Below are 26,801 nucleotides of genomic sequence, written 5' to 3'. Positions count from 1 at the left end.
AGAGATGGTGTTTTCTTGGATGAAGACACTGTAGGAGAAAGGAAAAGACACTGCATAAGCCTAATTGTATACCAGAGAATCCAAGATGGGGTAAGCATTTGTGGCACAAAGGAATACAGGATTCTCCTTTAAGTGTTCACAAATGTCCTTGAGATTTTCATTTGTATTTTCTTCGTGGTTGCTGTAATAGCTCTGGTGTTAGCAGTGTCTTCTAGGTGGCTGCTCCAAGTATTTTGTGTTCCAGTACAAGAAAGACGAGGAGCTACTGGAGAGGGTCCAGTGGAGACCACAAGGATGATCAGGGGTCTGGAGCATCTCTCTTACAAGGAGATATGGGAGGAGCTGGGCCTGTTTAGTCTAAAGAAGAGGAGACTGAGAGTGGATCTCATTAATGCATATAAATATCCCAAAGGTGGGTGTGAGGAGGATGGTGCCAGACGCTTTCAGTGGTGCTCAGGACAGGACAAGGAGCAGTGGCCATAAACTCAAACACAGGAAGTTTCACCTCAACATGAGGAGAACTTCTTTACACTGAGGGTGGCAGAGCACTGGAACAGGCTGCCCAGGGAGGTTGTGAGTCTCCCTCTCTGGAGACATTCAAAACCCACCTGGACACATTCCAGTGTAACCTGGGCTCTGGGTGGCCCTGCCTTGGCAGGGAGGTTGGACTAGATGATCTCCAGATGTCGCTTCCAACCATAATGATTCTGTGATTCTGTGAAACAAAATCCTCACCAGTTTCTCTATTAGGAAGTTCTGTGCACTGCCCAAGAATAAATTAGATTGTAAAGATTATGGTTTTGATGCTTGATTTCAAGTGAAAGTATCACTGGTAGCTTAAGCCCAGTGTAAAAAAAAAAAAAAAAAGGCAGAAATGAACCATTTAGGCTGCAAGTTACAAATGAGTATTTCTGTCCCACTAATTAAAGGGATGGCTGCTTTCTCGTACATTAAACAGAGTAACTTCTGACAGTAATTTGGAAGAGCAAGTTAAAAACTGGTAGAGATCTGTTCAAGTATGTGAGCTAAGTGGTGAAGAGGCTGCAGTGTTCTCTGTTGGGTATGAATGCTGTCAGTAGTGCCAAGAGAGCAATTTAGGTAGTAAAATACTGTTCCAGTGCCCATTACTGCAGCATGACATGCAGAGTTAGTCTATTTTTACTGCATTAATAAACAGAACTTTGTCCTCCGATGGCTGTTGATGCTGCTTCTGAACTTAAACAGAAGATACCCTTTAGGGTTAAAGTGAAAATTAAGGATTTCAGTGCTGCTGCTTAAACTGGTATTGCATTTCCTGTTGAATAATCTCCATATTTATCTGTGTTTAAAAGGAAACACAGCTAGCCTGCTGTTCTGTAACAGAGCAGGTTAGAGGGCAACATGAGAATTCCATCTGGTCTCTCTGCTCACCCCATTCTCTCTATTCAGTAGCTTTGCTCTGTCCTGTTATTCTCCCTTTTCCTGAGGGGAGCGTGAGCATGTTATATATGAACATTCTATGTTCTGAGGATACAGCCGCTAGTGCCAGCAGTTTAGCAAAGCTGAACTAACATATTTAGCTTATAATATCATTTTCTTCTATGATATGTTATCACTCCATCCATCCTCTCTTAAATTCAGATCATTTTGAATAGGGTAGCTATCATTTATGACCTTTCTGAGGTAGGGCAAATATAAGAAGTGTGTCCTGGCAGTTTAGAATGGGCAGATTAAAGATTGAACTATGGTCTTCTAATTTCCACACCAGTTCTGTCTCACTGGAAGGTCTTTTCCTTATCTTCCTTGTACTGTTGTACTTTCTCCCGTGCTGACAACTTTATTTTGCATTCTTCTGAGAGGAGGTAGTGATGAGGATTGCATCATATGATTTATACAAGGTCATTTCATTCTGGCTAAGAGACTTTATTAGTCTATGTATTGTTTCCAGACTCGGGAGAATGACTTAATTGATCAAACATGGAAATGGCCATTAGTCTTTGTCCTATAGAGACTTACCTAGACCACATGGCTGGATTTTGTTTGACACTAGTTGAAAACATAAAGGTTTACACTATAGGAGTGAGATTGCTAGAAGGAGCTGAATAATCTCTGAACTAAAAAGTTTCTGTGCTTGGCAAACAACTACTCATCTGTAGTTCTGACTAGAAAAATCCTGTGGAGGAGTATAATAAATCATCAAAATTAAATATGTTTTAATCAGATTCCTAATGAAAATCACGGAGGCTTCATTCACATGTATTGCACAGTAGAGTGGTTCTCTGCAGTGGTGGTCTTACAAGCACTCTGCTATTGAACAACATTGCAGAAATCAGTATATAGCAAAGCAGCATAAGATGCAAGAAACCCTGATTTGTTCTGAGTAGTTCATTTAAAAATCAGATACAACTGTAGTACGACATAGATCTTGAAGTATTGTGTGTTAAGCAATTTGAATATAGTTTTAATTGTTCTCTGCCTTAATTCAGAACATAAAGTTTTCCTTAAGAATTAGGTGTAATAATTCGTCTTCCAAGTAATTTTAAATTTAATTGCTTATGCTGCCTCATATGGTGCTGGTGGTATGATACTAGGTAGAGTCCTAATGGAGAGCTTTTATGGGACTCAGATTTTGACTGTGAGGTCTTCTACTTAACCTCAGGGTCTGAACTGCTGAACCATTAACACAGATTGCTTTCCCAAAATGTTGATTAGGTATTACATTTGGAAAGAAGAAGAAAGCAGTGAAACAGAGTTTAATTATAATTCACTCTGCTGCTTCTTCATACTGTTTCACTAGTTCTTTGTCACAGCCTGCTATAATAGAAAAGACCTGAATTTTAAAACTCAAATCATGATCCCTCTTCTCCCACAGCTTTCATCATTTATTTAAGGGTATAAGAGATTGGTACTTTTTCCTTAGTGTGGTGTTCCTAAAGCTGAAGTATTAAGCAAGAGAAGATGTAAAAAACTTGATAGATCTTGTAGCATAAATACCCTGCAACCTTTCACACAGTCTAGATGTTCTGCTTCTTCCCTTTCCCCAAGTCTGTTTTGAAATTGTTCTGAGTTTGGTGTGTCCGTAACAATCTGGTGGCTTCCCATGTCATTCTGTAACTAAGACAGCTGGAAGCATGCCAGGACTATTAAGAATCATATGCAACTTCATAACCCTGGCATGTGTTTCATGAGTGTTTGTCTTCCATCAGCAGTTTAACCTTCCAGCACCAAAAGGCTGAATTATTAGAAGTGATTTGCAACAAGCAGCAGATTTGTCAGTAGATACTTGTTCCATAATTACAGGAATTGGATCTGGTGTATGAGGACACTGAGAGAAAGCGACTGAAAACAGATAATAGCTGGAACAATTTCTCAATTTTAGTATGGCTGAACATTCTGTTCTGTTTGCCTTTAAAAACAGGAAGAGTGGTCTTGCTGCATTTGCACCATGCTAAGGAATGAAATACTGCTGTGTGCACACTAGCAATGGAGGCTGCCACACAACAGCAGGCATACAGAAAAGCATCCCCAGGATGGCAGTCACACTGCTGCTAAAAATGCTTAGGAAAGAAAAGGCTGCCAGAGCAGGCTATTGCAGGTTTTAAGGTTTTGAGTGTTGCTCCTTTTGTCTTTATAGTCATGCTACAGTAGTTCATGGGGGAGTAGAAGAGAGGAAGACACATTAGGGTCAAGTCACCATTGCTTCTACATTCTCTGCAAAACTTATGGCTAAAGGAATTAATCAACCATGGAGGTGGTAACATGCTAAACAGTAACAATGTCTCTTTTTTTTCTCTTTAATAAAATGTATGCACACATTTATATCAAATCTTACCCAGCTCTTCCTGGAAGATGACAGCAGTTGGTTACTTTCTTTTGTTCACTAGGAACAAAGTTTAAAGACCACCATTATCTCCTAATAACTTTTGAATGTGTTGGCAGGTGTACACTACAGTTCAACTGTGGGGTTGAAACCTCGAAGATAATAAATTTCCAGAAATTTTATGCAGACTTTGGGTGGTAGGGAAGATTATTGCCTCTGCAGAGTAAGTGACAGGGAGAACTGTCGAGCTTCCCTTCACTTGGGTGTAAGTTGATGTGCTTGCAGCTCAAACAGGTTTTTTTCTGCCTGGCCAGTAACAGGCATAGGGTTGCATATTTATAGCAGTGGGATGTCCTGGGGGATATGTGTGGAAGCTGAGGGTAGTGTACATGGGATTTAGAGTTCATGCATTGCCACAGGCAGGGATGAGTCTGAGGACAGTTGAGGTAGTACTATGGTAGATAGGGTGGCCACTGAAGTGAAAACAGAAGATGTAACTGACATACAAGAAATCCAGTGGAAACTGGTTTAGATTTCCATGTTCATAAAATAGTTAGTCTTGTAAGCTGAGTTTTTTGGGGATAAATTCATGTGGGTTTAGGTCAGGGAAGTTTTATTCATCACTCCAGAAGTAGCTATGGAGGTGCTTTTGAGAGTTAACGAGGAATGAAGGCATGATTGGTCTATGAAGCAAGAAGTGGGGTATATATGGTGAATTAAAGTGCTGTGAAATCCTGGTGTTGAGAGTGTTTAAAACTAGGCTGCTCAGACACAGTATTTGGGAACAAATCATGGTTATTTTCCTGTATCATTGCTGGAGGTCTGCAAAGTGAGATTACTGGTTATAGGCTTTTTAAATAATAGAGCTACTGCTTTTTGAGTCACAGTTCCCAGGTTCAAATTCTTACAAAATCTCTAGATTAAAAGTAACCTGCTCAATTGATGCTGTTTAATTAGCTTTGTAGAAGAGAAATTGCAAAACAGTCTCTTGAGAACTGCTAGAGTGTGGTTACAGAAGAGCAGAATCAATTAGGTTTAGCCTTGGTTTATGAGAGTTCATGGGGGTAAGCAGCAGTTCTTACGATGAATGCATTTTTCAGCTTCATGAAGTTAGTAACTACAACTGACATTTCTTAACCTGTTGGTATCTGAAAAGAGATATTATTTATGACTCTTGTAGTTGGAGAGTTCAGGGTTGGGGAATGTAAGCCACTTGATTAAAACCTGCTGTGCTAATTGTTCTTCTCTTGGGGAAAAGTACATTAACGTTTTACTTCAAAATATTTCCTTTAAAAATGTTAACTTTCAGAGGAATGTTGGATGACTTTAAGTAAATAAAACTGAGCTGGGATAATTGCATCTTCTATTTGGCTCTTGAGTGCATGTATTTCAGTTTAACATGGCTGCAAATTGAATCTGAGGAACTTTTAGCTTTGCTTATGATAATAACTGTATCTTATTCCTTCAGAACTTTTATGTAGTTGGTTTAAATAAAATGAATGCAGATTTCCTTTAATAGCTTTCCAATGTATTTAGCTACTATTAGACTTCTCTGAGGCTTCTTGATGTTAAGTTCCCTTTCACCATCATTAATATAATTGCAACAGGGAATAACTATATTTAGTGTTCCCTAAATTGTTCTAATAGGTTTGGAGTATGTGTTTGTTCTTCTTGAAACTCTGTTTGAATTTATAACTTCCTTGGGCAACTGAAGAGAGACTTAATAACTTTGTAAGTCTCCCAAGGCATGATCCCAGCCTGATAAAAAGCACTTGGATGACTTTGAGTTTCACACCAAGTTCAATTTTTAGCTGATAGCTTTCCTACCTTTTTTTGTGTATGTGATGGTAACAGGTATGAGATTACTTAGAACTGGAAACAGAGACCTTACTCATTTGTTATCATAGCTTACTTCTGTAGCATCTTCTCTGGGAAGTAAATGTTTGTATTAGTCTATCCTGTGTCACATAATACATCAGAATAAAATTATACATTTATTTTAATAGTATAATGGTTGTCTTGAGTTCGTTACAACTCAACCTGAAAGCATCAGATAGTGTGTGAGGAGAAAGGAATCAAGGAGCAAACAACATAAGTGTTTGTTGTTGTCTCTGTGGCTTCTATAGCAGATGTCTGATTTGATTTCTCTTTTCTCTCTCTTACCTTGTGTCCTTTTAATAGCTCTTTGCTCTGATTCAGTTTGGAGTCTTGAGCTCTGATGTACAGCAACGTTTTTGTAGGAAATTCTGGCAAGCAAGTTGCAGCTCTTTGTGCTTTAGAAATTGAGATAAGTTTAACCTTGGGTGCCACATAATGTATTTATGTAACTGTATTCTTTTCTCAGAGACAAAGCCATTGTTCCTTTATACACATACTGAGAAGTATCATGTTGCATCTGTGATGTGGCTTCTAGCTCCATTAAATTACGACTGTGTGTCTTATAATGTGTATTCCTTTGTAATCTCTGTAGAACAGATTATTTGGCTCCCCCTAAAAGTATCTGGTACAGACAGCGGGTTATCTCTGCATCATGATTCTTAAAAATGAGGTCTGTTCAGCATCCTAAAAGGTTTTCTCATTCGTAAGGAGAGCAGGTGGTGGTTGGAGAACTGGCTGTGTTTGCTCATTGCTAAATTCTACAAACTACTAGTTATTTGAGGTATTAATCTTGAAAGAAGACCCATATGAAAGAGGAAGGCTATTTCATATGGTATGACCTCTGGATGACTTTGGAGTAGGGTTCATAAAGAGAACAAACAAGCTGAAATGAGATATTGTTTATATGCCAGTTTTGCCTATGTGGAAGTCAGGCCCGTGTCATGTGGATGTGGAGCAGGACATACATAGCAAGACATCTAATGCAAATCAGATCACTGCCCCTAACAGTTAAAATACCAGTAATGAACCTTTCTGAAAAGAACATAAGCGATCACAGTGAAAACACTTTCTTCATCTAGGGTGTGTGGTCTTGTGACTTCCACAGCTGCTTGTTTTCTGAGCCACTGGTAAAGCAACGCAAAGTGGGACCACTCCGGATACATCTGTCCTCTGGCTTTATGTGAAACAGTTGCGATCTGACTGTTTGTTGACAGCAGGTATTTCCATCTTTGCAATGATTCATGAAACCCTGCAGTTCCCTACTGAGAGTCTTGAGACAAACCATTTAAAACTAAAAAATACTTTGCTGAAAGATGTCATAATCCTGTACTGAAAGGTATAAGGCCGTGGGAGGAGTTTAGGCAGCTGTGGCACGCTATTGTGAATGAATACACAGAAGGGTTGAATATACGGACTTTCTCACTTCCAGAGAAGGGGTTCTGTTGAATACCTAGGAAGTGGGAAATTAGTGGGAAGTATGAAAGTGGGGCAAAACTTAACACTCTGTGCAAAAAACAAAATGGTGATAACTGATGAGGTGACAAGATTTAAGGGCATAGTCATATATCTCAGTGCTTGTATTAGCCTGCTGTTGTCCCTGATGACCATTTCCTCTCTTAGTCACAATGTTCCTCTCTTAGTCACGATTATGTATCAGAGGTCTTGTTTTTGCCTCATGAACTTTTCACAGAGCAAATTACCATTTATCTGAGGCTTTGTAGGGTACAGTTCGTGCACGCTTCATTTTACCCTGGCTGATAAACTCAGTAATGACAAATTAATTGCTTCCATTTTTGACTGCTTCGCTGGAGAGATCTGACCTCAGAGTTCTTTTGCATGACAGCAGTAGTATTTCGAAAAGTTAAATCTCTGCTCTGTTTCTGTAGCTGTGGCCCAGTGCAGTCTTACCTATTTGCCACTGTGGCAGCTATTTCAGAAGTTGAACTTTTAGTATGCTGTTACCAATATGGTATGGTGCTGCCTGGCTTGCAGCTTGTGGAAGGCAGCACCTAATTTCTGAGGGCAGCCCGAGTCTGTCTGCCACTGCTGCCATGATAATTTCAGAGAGTGGGAGCATCTGATAAGAGTGTTCTCTAACTTCATCTTCTGTGTTCTGCTGCCAATGCTGTCATCATGGCCTGACAGCCCAAATGATGAATGTAATGCATCACAAGAATTCTAAAAACAAATGTCTTCGGTCCTAATTACACCTAGTTCTTAATCAGTTAGAATCAGTTCTTCTCATACCATTTTCATTTTGGTATCTGTCTGTCTGAGTTATTTGATCTCAGGGCCTCCACTGTTTATCCTGTTATTCATGTATGTTACTCCTCAAAGGCAGTAAGATTAAGCTGTGTGAAGAAGGGTTGCAGGATCAAGCCATTTGTTCTTTTAAGCTTATGCCAGAGGCTATAGCCTATAAAACAAATCAATCTTAATAGCTGTCTAGAATATCTGGGAGATTGTTTTGTAAATATCTGATCCTTCTGAGTTCATTTTGGTGTTGAGTAGTATTGCTTACTCTCTCGCACCCTAGGCAGGAAACAGCAACAAAGACTGAAGACAGTTTTCAGTGTGACTTGCAGAAATGTATCCCTATCTATAGCATGCTGTAAATTGAATTTGCATAGTCACATTCTTTCCAGACTTGTGATGGGGAAAGTATCAAATTTAGAACAGTTTTTCCACAATATGTTCTGCAGTTTAAAGTTGGTATGAGGTACTCTGTGATTTCCAGAAGTCACAGGGAATGAAGGATAAAATTTTATGCTCAGCTTCAAATGGTTTACTTTTATGAGTTAAATTTGGCTTTGCAAAATTACTAAATTCAGGAAGACTTTTCCTCCCCCTGCTTGTGTTCTTATCCAAGGCTCCAGCTCTTGCACCATTACTGTACCTTTTGTTCCTGTCCAGCATTTTGTCTGGTTTATCTCTGAAGTCTCAAGAGACTGGTTGCTCATCTGAACAAGCAAGCTGCTTTTTGTCCTGGCAGTATTTTAGAGTTCAGATAGCTGGCTTGTCTTTTGGTGAAAGTACCTGTTCATTTGGCAGGTCAGATACAGACTTGAATTTTGTTATTGGAGATCATTTTTTGTTGGTCTTCAGATTTCCAGATTTCCTCTGAAGTTAAAAAATAACTGCTGCACAGCTGCCATAAGAGGTTGGAGGGGGGAGAAAGGGAGAGAGACAAAGAGGCAGAGGCACGTTAGAATGGGTAAAATAAAGAAGAGTTATAGCAGTTCTCACGTACAGCAGTGTTTTCTGGTTGAACTCTTGAGCCAAATGCCAGTAGCTAATCAGATATGTAAAGTTCCAGTTGCAGCAAGACTGCAGCAATCACACTGAATGTACCAATTCCTGAAACTGGGAGTTCTCACAGAAATAGTTGGGAAGATTTGGCGTGGGGCAGGGGAGAAGAAATGCTGTTGCTTGTCCAGTGAAGTGAAAAGTTTCTTATGGCTAGATATTGCTGAGAACATGGAAGAACCTCCATGTTATTCACCATAAGACTTTAAGAATTTACTGCCATCTGGAAGATGCGGGTTAGTGTTTTTCAGCAGTTCTGTTTGTTTCAGTAGGCTAACATTCCTAGCTTAAAATTTCTTGATGCTCTTGAACTAGTTTTAGGAGTATATGCTTTTTTAAGGACTTCTTTAAAAAGGTTTTTGTGTATGTGTGCGGTCAGAATATCTAAATAAACCATCTAACTGTTAAAAGTGTTATTTTTTTAACTGAAGCAGTGATTTTTGCAAAAAAAAAAAACACAAATGTGCCATGATTTTGGAATTACAGATACAATATAGTTCCTACTAAATCTCTACATGTAACCAAAAATCCTATTCAAAATACTACTTCTATATTAGTCTATACCATTCTTCCTTCCCTCCCCCATTTTCTTTTATTACTTTCAGTCATCCTTCCCACATATAGGTGGATGGTGGTAAGTTCTATTCTGTGGCATATTATTTGGGAACCTTATTAAAGGTTTAATACAAGTCCAGCTGTTTTTAAAAGAAGTTCAATTGATACTGATATTGCAGAAGTAGTAGTGCAGCTGATTGTGAAGACAAAATAACCATCAGCTGAGATCAGAAATCACATCTATCTAAGAGCTTACTGTCCGTTTGGTCTTCACTGATTCCCTTTGTAAACTCTGTACTTCAAAGAATGTTTCAAATGGTGTGCATGGAGGTAGCTGAAATTATAGGTCTTGCAAAAAAGAAGACAACAAAACCTTGGGGAGCAGTCAAAACATTAAAGGAAATCTGGAAAACTAGAACAAGAAATAAATGCTGATGGTGCCAAAGGCTGGCATGAACTAAGCTGCGAAATTCTGAACTGGGAAGGGTTTAGTTTTCCCTTTCAGAGACTGGCTTCTGTTAAATAGGTAGGTGTAAAGCTACCTGGCACGTTATTTTTTCCACTCTTATTTCAAAGTAAAGGAGTGGGGTTAAAGAAATACTTAGAAGAGCAGAAGAAAGAAAGGTTCAGCTAGATAGTATCTCCTTCCGTGTTCATGTTTTTAAGATGCTCTTGTTTTGTCAGTAAGGCTATTTGTTCATGATAGTTCTTCTGTACCTGTTCAGCTAGTAACTTTTAAAACACTGAGCCACCTGAGATCTGGAAAGACACTGTGGTAAGGACCTCTCAATGAACTTCAATTTTCTGGTTTGAAAATGTTTTTAATTCTACCCTTTCCATATCTAAACCATTTGAACTGCTGTTTCTGTGTCTATGTCTGTGTTTGAACACTTTCTTTGTTTGTAATTTTAAATAAAAAGTTCTGTGTGATTTTTAAAGAAAATAAAGGAAAAAAATTGTTAAAAGAAAGGATCCCCCTATGATTCAGATGATCTGTATTGATGGTTTTGGAGCAAGTTTTAGAATTTAACAGAGGGCAAAGAGGAATTTTTTTTAATGAAAACTTCAAATTTGGCCAGGTTACAGGTCTCTGAAAATTGTTCATTGCTTTAACCTAGTAGATCTTTGTGAAGAGATTATAAAGCAAAAGTACCTAAAAATTCTTGGAGTCTGTGAAAGGCTGTTTGTGAAGGAGCTTTGTAGGTTGCTGGAGTCTCTTGATCTCCAAGATGAGGGAACTGGAGGCTTTTTCTCTGTTTTCATTTGACCAAAATATGCATATAAGCACAAACTACCCTTATGGACTGCTGACAAGCAAGGAGACAAGAAGAGGAAAAGTTTTTCAGTCTTGGGTTTAAAGGAGGATGGAGGTCCAGGGAAACAGGCAAAGGTTTTAGTTTAATCTAGTGCTTTTCAAATCATGAGCTTTGAGTTTCCAAACTCTCTGTACATAGTCTTGATATATCAAACTTGTTAAGTTGGCTTCACTGGGATAAAAATCTGGGAATCAGATTTTTCGCTTGACTGATTTCCAGATCTGACAAATTGGGGTTTCCTCCAGTTTTTTCAGGGGCTGTCAGATTTGCCTTACAGAACAGACTGTCTCTTACTAACAGCGATGAGTTTTCTTACTGAAATTAAAACTTACTTCAAAAAAAACCAAACAACCCTTCCAAGAAAACAGCAAAAAAAACCTCAACCACCCCCCCCCCAAAAAAAAAAACACACACAAAAAACCAAACAGACAAACAAAAAACATTCCACAAACCAAACACCACAACCAGAAACAACAAAACCACACACCTGGATTCAGATGCTGTTGTGGTTTAAACCCTGTCAGCAAGTCAGCCACTGCAGTCCACTCCTTCTTTCCCCTGCTCCTGGAGGGCTGGGGAGGAGAATCAAAAGAATGTAACTTCTACTGGTTGAGATAAGAACAGTTTAGTAAGGTGTAACACAAACCACTGCTGCTACCACCAATAATAATGATAAAGGAAATAACAAGGGAAGAGAATACAGTTCCACCCACCAAGCGATACCTAGTCTGACCCAGCAGTGAACTAGCACTTCCGGGTAACTCTCAGTTTACATCCTGGGCATGATGTGCTGTGGTATGGAATACCTCTTTGGTTATTTTGGGTCAGGTGTCCTGTCTCTGCTTCCTCCCGGCCTCCCCTCTTCCCTGGCAGAGCATGAGACTCAGAAAGTCCTTGGTCAGACTAAACATTACTGAGCAACAACTAAAAACATCGGTGTTAGCAGCATTGTTCCCAGGCTGAAAATCAAAACCACAGCACTGCACCAAGCTGCTAAGGAGAAAAAATGCTACTACGCAGGAGAGATGTGTATCTTATATTAACAGGTATCCATACCAAAACTGATTTCGAGTTTTTTCTTGGTTCTTCTGGTTCTTAGAATCTTTTTATCTTTTACACATACAAAGGAGAACATATAGAATATGATGGTATTTCTAGGTTTTGGGTGTTGTTTAATAACTGTGAGGTCATCAGTAATGGTTGGGAGGTTTTTTTCCCCCAGTACAGCACCAGCAACCAGAAAAACAGCTCTTAGCATAAGAGGTTGGTTGACACAAAGACCACGCAAATGAGTTGTGGATCTGTTCTGTCATGAAAACTAGTCACAGTTAATTGTGTGTACTCAGTTCAAAGCAGCTTGTATCTATTACTTATCGATGAATAGTTTTTAAACCTCTGAACAATACACAAATCGATTAAAGAACAATTAGCAGTGCATTTTTCAAGGTCTTCTAAAGGCGTCTAAGCATCATCCTACTTGATTCCTCTGGGTTTACATTAAACTCATTGCTAGAAGGCATTTTTTCAGTCACACAATGTAAGAACACTTCAGTATTTTGTGGCAGATAGAAGTTTGTAACATAAACCTCTGTGCACGCACGCACACCCTCCAGTACAAAATAAATGAAAACTGAAGGTTAGATGCAATAACTTCCATTACTTATGCGGACGTATCCATAACAACTAGTACTTACCTCAGTGCTTTCTGCTCAAGGATGATGAGCATATATATACACTGGTTTTTCTCATCAAGGCGTACTATATCCCCTGTGTTTTCATAAACCACTGTAATTGGAAATAGTCTGACAGAAGCCTTCCAAGTCTTCATCTTGGCACTAAATCTGGCTGCAAAGGGATTCTAGTCCTACGAAGCATTTGAAACTGTTTATCTCTCACTGCTGGTATTCAATGATTTGTTTGTATTTCTTCAGCGTCTCCACTAGGCCCATAAAAATCTCTGTAGTGCTTCAGCAGACGTTTTGCCAGGAACATGACAGTGAACTCAAACTGAGTGCTGCTTTTTGATTTTCAGGGTGGTAGTGGTGGTTTTGGGTGTTATCCTCCCCACCCACCCTGACCACTGTTTTGGTGGCTCCAAGCACTTGTAGATCATTGAATGTTTGCATACAGGCAGTGAAAAGGTTATATACGTTGACAAGACAGAATCTCTTGCATTTTCCCCTCAGTGTTGTACTTTACAGCTTGAGTTCTTTGTCTCTTTATTTACAATGGTACACTGTAAAGTATGACTGTCTTAATACTACTGGTAGTAATACAGGCAAATGGCATTTTGTTGTTGTTGAAACTGTGAAAAGTGTTTATGGCAAGATTTTTAAGTACAGTTATGCCCCACATCTCATTACAGATACTTGGCTGTACCAGCAAATCTAATGTAACATAAGGAATCTCACTGTATTTTATCCACAGCAAACAGATGAAGGGTTGAGGTGTGGTGTTAAGCAGTCTGTGGCTGAGCTGGAAATGGAACCTGTAGCCTTTGATCCTAGCCAGCGTAGAACATTCACTCTGTTATTTATGAAATAATACTTTGTGTGCAGTGTTTTTCCAGTTGCCTCATGACAGTTCTATTTCATCTTTGCTTTATATCTGGAGGAATGAAGCTGCTTCTTGTTACATGAAGATCTTGTACCTGGACAGAAGACAAGATTTAGAATGTCTTGGTTATGCTGGAGACCAGGACTGTGTCCAGACTTGCTGTAAAATGCAGAGAATGATACAATATTCTGTCATCTCCTAATCTGTTCAACAGAGTCCATGAAACTCTTGCATCTTTTCTCAGGGGCTCTCTCTTAGAAGTACATGGCATAGCTTGTTACTGTCTCCATGTCTACTATTCCAGACATTGTGCTAGCTAGTAGGCTCCCTTCTTGATTTATGTTGAGATTAAGACTTAAAGAAAAGTAACTGTGGTTCTTTTACTGATGACATCCATTCTGATTTCATAACATGCTCTTCTCACATTCAGAATTGAAGTCTCAATGAAAGCACTGAGCAACAATTGCAGCTATTAATCATTGTTAGCCAGAGAATTCAAGGATGCTTTAATGGTCATGGCAGATACCATGATGTTCCTTTACCTGTAGGTTTACTGTACAGCAGAGGTGGAATTTGCATAGAAAACACACGAGGGGAACTACAGCTGCTGTTGAGTTGCAGAAAAAGTAGTTACTTTCCTTTTCGGTAAATTAAGTGATCAGCTGGAGATTAAGAGGCATTTGACTTTATATGAGAAAAGAAACTGATTAGCAATGACCTTTTTCATGTCTGTGTGAGAAAGAGCTTGTGTGTGGATTCCCCAGACCTCTAGTTAGTGTGCTGATCCTTTTGACAAATACTGCAAACTGTATCCCTGCTGCTAACTTCACATGCATTAGCAGCAATGGGGAGAAGAAACCTGGAGGTTTCTTCAAACCAGGTTTTTGCCTTAATTCAGAAATGCCACATAGAATATAAAATGAAATATTTTCAAGAAACAGAATTAAAACCTTTTAAGAGCTGAATTTTTTCCTCATGGGTCTTGCTGGCTTGATCTGTTAATTAAGCAGTTCATACAGATCTTTTCCATCTCCTGTGAGAGAAACTGAATTTGAAGCAGCTATTTTACAGCTGTCTAGCCGTTTTCAGGAAAGCCTTGCTACTGCCTGCTGCTGTTCAAAGGTGCATTGAAAAGAATTTATGGTCTTGGTTCCTTTGCAGCTGGAGTGGCTTTTAATATTGTGAAACATGCTGATTTATAATCTTAGCTGGTAGTTGAAGAGGGAAGGCTATTTACTGCATGGACATGGAGAATGGACTATTGTCTTTCCAGCAGACACTACCTCAGGCTGCATCATCACCAGTGTAGTCTGCCTCCTGTCATTCACCTCTGTTCTCGTCCACTGATGGTTTAGACTGAGGTGTTAAAGCATGTTGTACCTTCCTGTACCCGCCTTGTGCAGCCCATTCTACCGGGGTTCTTTCTGTTGAAGTCAGATTGCAATGGGTTGTTGAAGTATTTGGGACTCATCCTTTATTGGAATGATGTGCCAGTACATGCCTTCCAGATCTGGAAGCTGGAAAGTGTTTATCCCAGTGATACAACAATAGAAAAATTTGTATTTTCTCTGTTCATACTGGAATTCTGCTTACCAAGGTAATACAGAGGGCATTTTTTGACAGCTGTCAGTCTGGTACATTTCTTTGTTACTGAACTTCGTAAAGTATTTTCCAAATATGTAAAGGACAAGAAGTTAGACCTAATTAGGAAAAGATTTACGCAAGGCTAATTATCTCATCAGATTGGCAAGCTTGGCTTCAGAGCTGATGCAGTGGAGAGCATCTAGTAGGGAGTCTCTGAAGCTTTTTATAGGTCAGCAAAATTGTAGGACTCTCGTTACCCCTTTCAAAACAAAAACAAAGCTTCAACCCCAGCATTTTACATCAGTACTTGGTATGGACAAATTTCAACTAGCAGTAAAAGAAATCTTCTTTAGATACTTTGTTTTGATTTCAACTCCCTTCCCCTCCCCAGAAGGAAGAAAGGCAGAAGTTATTAATGTTTCTGGCGTCAGGGGTGGTGCTGACATGGGAACCCTAGAAAAATATGCAGCTCTTTGTTAACGGGGCTTCTCTAGGCATCTTGTGTGCAGTTCATTGACAGACAATGCCAGTCTCCCACTGAGGTGGTTTGTTTAAGGTGTTTATTTCCATACTCTCTAATTCATGCCACCTTCCCCACAGTTGTCTGTCATAGAAGATGTTTGTCTTCATTTTGACTGGGCTATTAGGTAGTCTACTGACTGCAGTGAAAAGCTTTAGTTACAGTAAATTATGGAGGAGTTTCTAGGGATTTCTCTGCTTCTTACTGCAAATCAATACCACTCTGTAGAGCAAAGGGTGAGCACACTGACACTGCATTAAGGAATGAATATTAAAAGCTGCTAAAATCTGAACTGAATGGAGAGAGAGATATTTCACTTGCCCTTGGTAAATGTTTCAGAAAGAGGAACAGGGAATATAAAAGGCTTACTGGGTGGGGCAGGGAAAACGCCTTGAGGGAGAGGAGTATTCTTGCTGGTGGTCTTAATTTCTCTTGTAATCCAACCACTGTGCTTATTTACTCTACTGTTAGTCCTGAATAAAAAGAGTTCAAAACAACTTAAGTTAAATATTATGCACTAATCCTAGCAGGCATGCAGTTATATTGTCATGATGCTGATATGCAGGTGTCTGCTGAACCTGTAGAAAGGTGTTTTGGTTTATTTGTTTTTTTTGGGTTTGTTTTTTTGTTTTTTTTTTTTTTTTGGGGGGGGGGATGCCAAATGGATTCTTTTATTAGTTTGTTTAGAAACAGCAAACCAAACAAGCTGTTCCTCTGAACAAGTACCCTTTTAGTCGGCCATAGCTTTTTAAGTAAGTTTAAGTAAGTTTGATAGAAACATTTTAAAGAGTTTGGTTAAACTTTTAAGCTATTTCTTGAGAAGAGAGAAACAGATTACAAATGGGAAGCCATCTGCTGTTCCATGTAGGTAACAGACTTGGAAAGGCGATGTTACTTTTTTTCTGTTATGTACAGTTATAGTTGTAAAATGATTATCAAAATATGTTTTAAGAATAATTATTTTTAATGTTGAAAGTGTCTTTCTATAGAATGCTGGTCTTTTGGGGTCAAATTACTTCATTCTCCTTAGAGAATTTTAAAAATTACTCTGAACAATAAGTAACAGCACAGATGATTAAACATTGAGCTAAATTCACCAGTTTAAATTGTCATAAAACTCATCATCTACCAAGTGTTTTCATTTTATCATATCCCTTAAATAATTTTGATTAATGTATAATGTGCTTTTTATTTCATAATCAGATGTTGATCAGAGGAAGGAACAGTACAGAATAAAAATATTAGTATTTATTGCTGTAAAAATGGATGACGCTATCAACCTCTAACAGTTAACTGCTGTTTAGTAGTAATAGTAGAATTTAGAAGGTACTAAACTATTACTTCAGGAAGTAAACTTTTTTTGCAGCAATTAAATGTAAAACTAGCAGTTGGATTGTTTACAGAAACATGCATCTTTCCGTTGAGACACTAGGGAAATTATATATGTACTGTAGATACTCATGTATCATGATCTGAGAAGGCTTTGCTCAAGTTTTCAACATCACTGATGTCCCCCTTTCCCCCCTACCTATTTCCAAGTTCTTCTAATTACTTGTAACAAAACAACAACAACAACAAAAAAAACCAACAACAAAATAACTGATGGTTTACTGGTTCAACACTTTTATAACTGCATTACTACCTTTTGAAGTTGTACTGAGCTAGGAATGAGGGCATTGCTTGTCTGAATTATTACAGGACATCAGAAATGCACAATATTTCAAGCTCACCTGCAGAAACTGTTGAACAGATTTTCTTCATACAGCATTCCCTGCAAGGAGAAATTTTACTGTTTGTTTGAAATTCTCATTTGTATATTTTGTCTTATCCTAACTTATTTTAGAAATGTTTTTGACATAGCCAGGATATTTATTAGATCCCTTTATCATCTTAGATATTCTGAGCAGAAAATGAGCTTTGTCTGCCGAGAAGCCTTCCCGAGCTTGACTTACGTGAACTATGAGCACCGGTTTCAACTGTGCAGTGAGAAGTGCAGTCCCCTTCTGTTGCTTTGTATCACATGAAACGTGAAGAAAGTACAGACACTTCAGCTTATGTGAATTATCAGGCAAAACTGTGATAGCCAAAGCATGGAATGTTTTGTGAGCTTTTTTAGCGAACAGTCTTCATGTTGTCGTAATTGTAAATTATTTATGTATTGTTATTATAGTAACCTAACTTCATATCCATTGATGTGCCTATTTATTTGAATTCTGTGTACGGGTAGAGAGTTAGAATTTCAAAGGAATTGGTACTTACTGCATTTCCTTTGTGTTCGCCCTGAGAAATTCATTTTTATTTGTTAACACAGCATGATTTGCATTGGGATAATAAAGTAAAAACAGGATGTGTGAGAACATGCATTGGACTTAAAACATCATTGATTATTAAGCTCATTGATTTCCTCATCTCTACTCAATGTCATCATTTTTAGGCTTATCTGAATTTATTTTCTATTTTAAACTTATAATTCACTTTTTAAAATAATTTTTATTGCCCTGCCGTAACTTCTGGCTTTCAAACACATTGAGGCTTAGCTTAATTCAATCTGATTCAGGTTTTCTCTACATCTTAGCTACTGGAAGTAGGAGTGTCTCAGTGCCTTTTTGTTTTGAAGGGAATGACTGGAAAGAAATGGCTAAAGAGGAGTGACACACTTAGTATTTAAGCAGTGGATAACATTTTAAGTTGTAACAGGAATGTTTTAACGGTACTGAGTGGCAACAAGGCTGCTGCATGCCCCACTCCTGTGCAGGTGCACACCGTACCTGCCACGTTCATGAGGAAGCCATTTTGTGTGCCCTGCTTCAAAATGCTATGGCCAGCAGTCACAGAGCCAGGGCTTCCATGTGGCACTCGCAGTGCCCCGTGTTTCCGTTGCAGGCCCTCACGCTCTCAGTCACTTGCTCTGACTGACTGCTTTGGCTTCCCCTGTCAGGAACAAGGTATTTATTAAGTTGTTAAATGTGGTACCTCCCTACCATCTTTCCCCATCACCACTGGCATATAGAGTACCTGAGGGACTAAACGCCTGCCAGAAATAACACGGGAAAAATCGCGGCTGCCGCTGGTGCCTTGTGAAGAGGAAACTAGGTGCGAAACGGTTCGAACCCACCTCCTGTTACGGGAGGTGAAATAACGTCTTACCGTAGGGCCGCGGTTCCAGCTGCGCCCGCGAACGCAAATGGCGGCTGGCGGCCGAGCGGCGCCGGCGGCGGGGGCGCGTTCTCGGCGCCGCCAGGAGGGGGCGCGGCGGGCCCGGCTTTCCTCAGGGCAGCGGCGTCTGCCTTCAGCCGTGCAGTTCGAACGGCTCGGTCCCTCGGGCGGGCGGGGAGAGATGTGTTTATCCGTGCAGGCAGGAAAACGGGTGGTTTGCAAATACTGTGTTGAATCCTGTATACACTGACCCTCGGCTCTTCAACAACCCGCCCCGGCGGTATGGCTTTTCACTCTAAAGCTGAATATCTCATACGAGGCGTTGCTTTGCGTTTGTGTCTCCCTGTGAAGTAGTGGCCGCAGCTGCCTGTGTGGGAAGGGTGTTTCCTCTCACTGACTGGGGGGTAAAGAGTTAAAAGCGGCTTTCTCTCGGAGAGTTCCAGCTGTGCTCCGGTTCCGCTCGCTCCTGCCCCTGCGTATGACACACCAGGGTGAGTCAGCGTGTGGAAACCATCACTGGGCTTAATGATGAGGAAAAAGCCATTTGGCCACGCTGAAAACTTGGAAGTTTTCTTACCAAGGAAACTGGCACAGCAGAAAATGTCTTCTCAAATCCCTGTGCAAGCCTCAGTTCATGAGTGGTTGATCGATTGTTGTGTTGTATCAGTTCAGACCATCGTGGTGAGGCTGCACTGGCATGATCCGGTTTTGATAAAGCTGTGAGATCTCTTCCCTGCTCTGCAAACTGTTCTTTAGGACCTGGATTGAGGTAGCCAGATCATCGTGGTAGGCACCTGACCACTCACCACACTTGGCTTCCAGTGCATAGAGATACTGTAATTGACGTGGTAACTTCAGCACATGAAATAATCTATTTCACTTTACTAGTTCTCAAGATGAACTCTTTCAAGAACAGATGTCCAAGGTAGGAAAGTGCAGAGGTTCTGCTCCACTGTCAGTACTTAAGGGCAGACAAAATAGTCTTGTTACTCAAGGTTGATGGTTAACAGCACTTTTAAATACCAGTCTGTCATCCCGATGATTGAGTGTTAGACTTCTAAAAGGTGCAGTTTGGGATAACTTTTTTATTTAGGTTATTGTCAATTTGTTTGCAGAGAAGTAAATTTTTTCATCTCACAGTGTTAGGTTTGGTTTTCTGTTTTCAGTGATGATGTCTTCCTCTTAAAGGGAGACCCTCACACCTCACCCCACCCCTGCTCCCTGGAAGAAATATATCATATGAGTATGTGTGTGTTTCTTATTGCCTGAGGCGTAGGCTTGTTGCTGGATGTTTCATGCGTAGCACCAGTGACAAATGTGGGAGTTGCTCATAGTCTTGGATAAGGCATATTGGTGGTGAAATTATTTCCAGTGAAATAATAAAATTGTGTAAGACACAGTATATCCAAACGAATTTTGGAAAAGATATTTCAGGAGATAAAGGTTATCTTCTTACGCACCTGGCAGTGTGTAAGAACACAGCTGGTTCCCGCCCTTGCTCCACCGGGCATGGTTGCCATCTTCGGGAGGGAGCTTCTCTTGAGTAACCCTAAGTAATGGTGCCATTCCCTTCTTCCTTACAAGAAATTGCTTAGTTTTGTGCACTCCCTGTTCCTGTCAGCAGGAAGTGAAGGTTAAGAATCCAGTGTGTCTCCTACAAGACTGAGCAAAGTAGTAGCCCAGAAGATAAGCTTCTAAATAGCAATTCTAGTGACTCATAGGAAAAATATGTATTGTTTCTTTCTAATACAACCCTCCCTCAAAATGAAACGAGAATTCCCACAACCCATGTTTGCAGAGGAGTGACAACACAGTAAATAACTTACAGTAAAAAGCTTTCCTTTTTGATTCCTGGTAAAGATGAAGAGATTTAACTTGTGAAATACTAGCTGCACTGCGTATAGTGGTTCGTTTAGCATTTTCAGCCAAAATTAGAAGTGGCCTGTTTTCAGTGACATTTGAAAATTTAGTGCTATGTTGATAGTCTGAAATGGAGATCTTCTGACATTGCAAATGAAATATGTGCCACTGCAGTTCAGTTGTGGTTTAGCTGGCCATGGATTTGGGATATAATCATATTATTTTAACTCCTGGAGATCATTACTACTTTGGGAAATAAAACCCTCAAACATCGGAACTGTCAGGATATATATTTTGAACTTTTATTTAAAGTAATACTAGGTTTTGTTTGTTTTGGAATGTTTAGTCAGTTTTTCATTAGTAGAACTAGATGAGAACAAGGGTTTGAGTATTTGAGTAATAATAAAAAAGCAAAACACAAACCTATAAATTTTCCAGTTTTTTAACAGGAAAACTGGCTGTTTTGAAATAATTGCTTGCTTTATGCAAAACTGTTTATCCTAGATTATGGATTTAAGCATGTACTCACCTCACATGCTTGATTTGAAAAAGCACAGACTTGTGGTTCATGTAAAGATTGCTTTTTCTACTATTAGTTACCAAGCTTTGCCCCCAAAAGACCAAACCTCCCAATGGATTTACCCAAGCCAGGCCTGGGTAGGAACTCTGTAAACTCCCAATCAATCCAGTGCCAACTCCAAAAATTATTTGCTCATAATTTTGGCAAAATGCTGAATGCAAAATGAATGTTCCTCATTTTTCCTTTAAGCCGGCTTCTGAATGTAATGGGTAATGATGTGTGTGACCTTAGAGAGTGGAGCAATGTGTGAATTTTGGAAATGGAGGGTTTTGACTGAACACCTAGAAAATCTGCGTGCAGGGCTGGGTCTGTACTGGGAAGCACCTTCCAGCCCTTTTCCTCCTTTCTCTCCAGTCTGTCAGCACAGGACAAGAAACACGTTTTCCCCGACAGGCATCCTCACACGAGCTTGTGTCTGGGGGGATCACAGCGTCTGGGGGGATTGCAGCCATGTGGGCAGAGTGGTTTTTATTGGCGCTGTGTGTCGTCTGGGGAGGTGATACAATTATGTCAACAAGGGAAGTCCTTTTGATGTCCTCTTGTTGTGTCCCCGTTAGAGGGCTCTGTTAACATAGCTGTGATGTAACCACTGGTTTACTGGTGCACTGGGTGTAGTCAGGGCATAAAGTACTGATTAAAAAGGCCGTCGTGCTGGGATGTGTTGGGGCAGTGCTACATGCCATAAGGTAGTTTTATCATTGTTTCAGTATAGAATAATATCTCTCTTAATAATTTTGGGGACCTTCCCCAATTTGTGTGAATCAAAAGTGAGTGCCTTTCCACAGTGTATGATGTTTTAATACTCTCAGACAAAAGAAACATCATAGTGTGGTAAGGAATTAAAATACTCATTTCGTTATTGAAGTGGGATCATTTGAGAGATTACTGATAATATATATTATGCCCTATGTGCTTGACTTTTACGTGTGAATGGACTTTTTATTTTAACACTCTCCAGCAGCACCTCATGAGATTATTTTATTTCAGTTAAATGTTGGGAAATTCTGTGAAAATGGCATTCTAATTTTTCTCTGTTTCAAGCTTCATTAAGTATATCTGCACTTAGAAGTTTAATTCAAGATGTTAACATTCCAGATGCTTAAAAATTTAATGTATCTCAATTTAAAAAGTAAAATAAAAGTAGCAGCAGACTCTTTTTTTCTTCTTCTCCATGAGACCTTTCTGGCACTCTGCTGATCTCCTGTTGATTTGATTAATGGAAATTTTACCTATTGAAAGTAACCATTAATTATTGCATTGGTTGCAGCAGTAATTGTATGTTTCAAATAAAAACTAATTAACATAACAGGTGGAAAGGCATCATGGCACATGAAGTGTGCTTGCAGTTCACTACATCTGAAAGATCACAAGGCACCTTTTTGACATTTGTAGCTCTGCAGCCAGTTACCAGCAATTATGTTCCATTTGAATAGAAATTAGCTGATTTACAGCATTACTTTTTATATTGAGACATGAGCTAATGAGAATATTATGAGGGTGTCTGCAATCACAGTGTACAAGTAATACTCTCTTCATGAATTACGGTTATATCCTCCTACACAGCTCCCTGCTTCATAGTTGCTGCTGGAGTTTTAGTTGGGTTTTTGGAGGTGTGGGTACATGCGAGATGGCTTAAAAACTGGTTGATAGGTGCCATCTCTTCTGCCAGAGGCAACTGCAGGCTGTAGCTGATGGCCTGTTGTTTAGCTCTGCTGGGGGTCTGAGGAAACCCATGTGAACTGGGCTGTACCCCTTAATTTGCACTGCTTCTAATGAGACCAGAAAAGGCCACAGCTTGAATTTCTCTGCTGAGAGAGAGTGCTGGTTGTGCTGGTTTGACAGAGTGAGGGGGTTTGTGAAAGTGATGAGAATACAAGATGGCACACAGAGAGCTCTCACATCTTGTAAGCACAGGAAGGGATCTCTGATGTTGTTTGTCACAGCCTGCACATGGCCATCAGCTTCTCATTGAGAACACTTACAGTAAATGATCCTTTTATTTAAGTAAAGAATTTAACAAAATCTGCACATGGTTTACAGTACTGTAAATTGGTGTAAAGCAAAAAAGCAAGCTTTGGGGCAACCTCAGGCAAGTTCTGGTCAACCAGATTGTCCCACTGAGGAACAAAGGAACATACCAGTTGTTTGGATCTGTCCACTACCTCGTGGGTATCCTAGCAAGTTTGCTACCATCCAACCTTTGTTAATAAAGATTATTTTGGGAGCAGAGGAATGGAAAGGGTTTTTTTTTTTTCATTTCTGGCAAGGGAAATCTCTTCTTAAGGCAGTAAATTGACTGTAATAAGGACCACAAGTGTAGCAAAGTAATATATTTTCAAATAAACAGATGAAGGCATGACTAAGTTGATCAAGTGTTTGGTTTGAGAACTTCTGTTCTTATTTGTCTGTTGTATTATTTATATATGTGGCACTGGAAAGTTATACACACCCTCATTTTTCACTTTAATTGCCTATTTAAAGACAGCATGACAGATCCAGAGGTTGCTTTCAGCGTCTGAGGAGCACTGTGGTCACTTACTAGTGTGCAGTAATTATCTAAATTGCAGAAATAAGAGTATTTTAAAGATCCAGTATCCGTGACTGGACTTCATGCATTCTTCTCTGTTCTCTGTATCTGAAATAATATTTTTCTTACATATAGTTATATTACAAATACTTATTTTTAATGAAAAATACTTCTGAGAAGATTTTCAGATCCTTGTGTTTACATTTACTTGGCTATTTGGTTTTAAGTTAAAAACTGAAAATGTCAAATGATCTACACAAATGATCAGTTGTGTTGCTGAGCTACCATTTTAACCTGAAATCCTTCGAGTAATTATGCTTTAAACCATGTGAAGTTGTAATTAGAACCTTGTTTTGGCTGGGCACTGGGAGGTAAGGGATGGCCATTTCTTTCAAGAGTTCACACTCTGAATTAAATAGTGGCAGCTTGCAAGAATGAAACATGATTGCTCAGTAGTAGTGTTCTGTAGCAAAATGTTCTACTCTGCTGTAAGTCCAAAGCACATATTTGTTTCTGTGGAGGTTATCTTAAATACTCTGCTGGCCAGCAAGATACCATTTTCTGGTACGACAAAACTCTTGAGTTGTTGTGTCTGAAAGAGTTTGTGTTACAAAATGGAGTTTCAAATGTGATGGTCTGCAGTAGTGAATGGGTGCTGTTGGTTGTGGTGCTCTTGGAGGGTTTTGTGCTTTGATTTTTCAGCCAGCTGCTTTTAGATTTCTGTGATATTTCTTTATATGTTCTCTCTTGGCAGTGATGTCCTCGGACTGTTTCTTACAGGTTCTGCAGTTGTAATACTTAGCAAAGGTGTTCCTGTGATCAGGGTGTGTTTCCTATGAAGAGGCAGTTTTTACAAATTCCTGCTGCTTTCAGGAACTTCTATGAACACTGCCTTGCTTCCTTGTGAGGAGTACCTATATGAAGAGGCTGGTGTGTGCTAAACCAGGGTGTTAACTCAGCAGATGCTGCTTTCTACGCCTGTAATATATACCTGTCACTTTTTTTCCTGAGGCAGCCCTTATTGAAATAAACCTTCTGATTGATTTTTCTTTCTCTCTTTTTTTTTTTTTTTTTTTTTTGCTAACACAGTATCACAGTATGTTAGAGATTGGAAGGGACCTCAAAAGATCATCTAGTCCAATCCCCCTGCCGGAGCAGGAACACCTAGATAAGGGTGTTATAACCACTTGCCTACATGTGTAATAAGTCATTTGCAGTTGTTAAGGTTAATGTTAACTTTTCTTTCAGGCTTTAGGAGCAGTCATAGGGTTGGAAAGGACCTTAAGATCATCAGTTTCCAACCCCCCTCCCATGGGCAGGGACACCTCACACTAAACCATGTCACACAAGGCTCTGTCCAACCTGGCCTTGAACACTGCCAGGGATGGAGCATTCACAACTTCCTTGGGCAACCCATTCCAGTGCCTCGTCACCCTTATATCCAATCTAAACTTCCCCTGTTTAAGTTTTAACCTGTTACCCCTTGACCTATCACTACAGTCCCTAATGAAGAGTCCCCCACCAGCATCCCTGTAGGCCCCCTTCAGATACTGGAAGGCTGCTATGAGGTCTCCACGCAGCCTTCTCTTCTTTAGGCTGTGAACAGCCCCAACTTTCTCAGCCTGTCTTCATACAGGAGGTGCTTCAGTCCCCTGATCATCCTCGTGGCCCTCTCTGGACTTGTTCCAACAGTTCCATGTCCTTTTTATGCTGAGGACACCAGAACTGCACACAATACTCCAAGTGAGGTCTCATGAGAGCAGAGTAGAAGGGCAGGATCACCTCCTTCAACCTGCTGGTCACGCTCCTCTTGATGTAGCCGAGGATGCGGTTGGCTTTCTGGGCTGTGAGTGCACACTGCCGGCTCATGTTCATTTTCTCAATGACCAACACCCCCAAGTCCTTCACCTCAGGGCTGCTCTGAATCTCTTCTCTGCCCAGCCTGTAGCTGTGCCTGGGCTTGCTCTGATCCAGGTGTAGGACCTTGCACTTGGCATGGTTAAACTTCATAAGGTTGGTAACAGCTCACCTCACAAGCGTGTCAAGGTCCCTCTGGTTGGCATCCCTTCCCTCCAGCATATCAACCAAACCACACAGCTTGGTGTCATCGGCAAACTTGCTGAAGACGCTCTCAATCCCACTTTCCATGTCTCCGACAGAGTTGTTGAGCAAGACCGGTCCCAACACCAACCCCTGAGGGACACCACTCATCACTGGTCTCCAGCTGGACATTGAGCTGTTGACCACAACTCTTTGGCCATAGTAGTTTAAACTGTTGACTGTTACTTGTGATGCTTTACTTTGGCTTTGGACTCCTTATCCTTCTGCAGTAATATGACAATTGCAGTCAGTCAGTTGCAGGTCTGAGCAGCAGCAGAGTGCCAGCAGAGCACTGTCGGCCCAATAGAGCTGTCTCTCAGTAGGCCAAAAAAGCTTCAGTTTCCTGACCACCTTGTCATATTTATGTGGTCTGTGTCTTTCAGGTTTTAGGTTTTTTTCATGGTTTCATGTACTTATGAGCAATTTGACAGGGAAATAAACTGTTTGCAGCTGATTAATTTTTGCAACTCTGGGATAGACCAAACATGGAAAAATTTGTACTAACAAAAAAATATCCCAAATTCTCTAGTGTTCATCGAAACTGTGAGAGTTGAAAGAAATACAATGTTTTCTTGTTGTACTTGCCTGCATGGAGCTTCCTTAGTCTTCTATTTAATAAGCGCTTAATCTGGAAATGTGGAACAGTTAAATATCTGATCTGTTTCACACATTTTGCTAAATCTATCTCTGTGGCAATAATACCTTGATCTTGGAAAGAACTTAAACTTGTGTATAAGCATAAAAGACGATCTTGAAGTTGGGGGGAGTTAAAACTCTTGCAGAATCATGGTATTTATTCTCTGATGATCTATTTGAAGTGTAGAGCATCTTCTCTTTGGAGATAAGGGGAAAAGAATTCTATTACAGACAAAACTAGGGGACTCTGTTAATAAGTGTAAAATCTTATTCTTTGAATTCGTTAAGAAGATGTGAATAACACTGCTTTTGGAACTGAAACTGAAATTCATAATGGCTTCCTTGTACTGGAGACTTTGGAAGGGAAACAGTTTCCAGTAACATTTAATTTATCTGTTTCTGGCTTTTTAAGCTACATCCATGTAAGA

At 39.9% G+C, this 26,801-nt stretch overlaps 1 protein-coding gene and 1 long non-coding RNA gene across 2 annotated transcripts in view; one reads left to right on the top strand and one right to left on the bottom strand.

Annotated features, from left to right (window-relative positions):
• Nucleotides 1-18,656, bottom strand: part of LOC133211020 (uncharacterized) — a 42,587-nt gene extending 23,931 nt beyond the window's left edge. The window contains exons 1-2 of the long non-coding RNA XR_009725077.1: nt 18,530-18,656; nt 12,545-13,504 (exon numbers count right to left, since the gene is read on the bottom strand). This is a non-coding gene — a long non-coding RNA (uncharacterized LOC133211020). The remainder of the gene's footprint in view (nt 1-12,544; nt 13,505-18,529) is intronic.
• JAZF1 (JAZF zinc finger 1) overlaps nt 1-26,801 on the top strand; it is a 188,790-nt gene that overhangs the window by 65,784 nt on the left and 96,205 nt on the right. The gene's annotated exons all lie outside the window — the stretch shown is intronic.

The sequence above is a fragment of the Neopsephotus bourkii genome, unplaced genomic scaffold (assembly GCF_033783945.1).
Source record: "Neopsephotus bourkii isolate Nb327-2 ecotype Australia unplaced genomic scaffold, CSIRO-AGI_Nbou_v1 NB_549, whole genome shotgun sequence".
Taxonomy (NCBI): Eukaryota; Metazoa; Chordata; class Aves; order Psittaciformes; family Psittacidae; genus Neopsephotus; species Neopsephotus bourkii.
The sequence above is the reverse complement of the archived record's forward strand: the minus strand, read 5'-3'. Positions and strand labels throughout refer to the sequence as shown.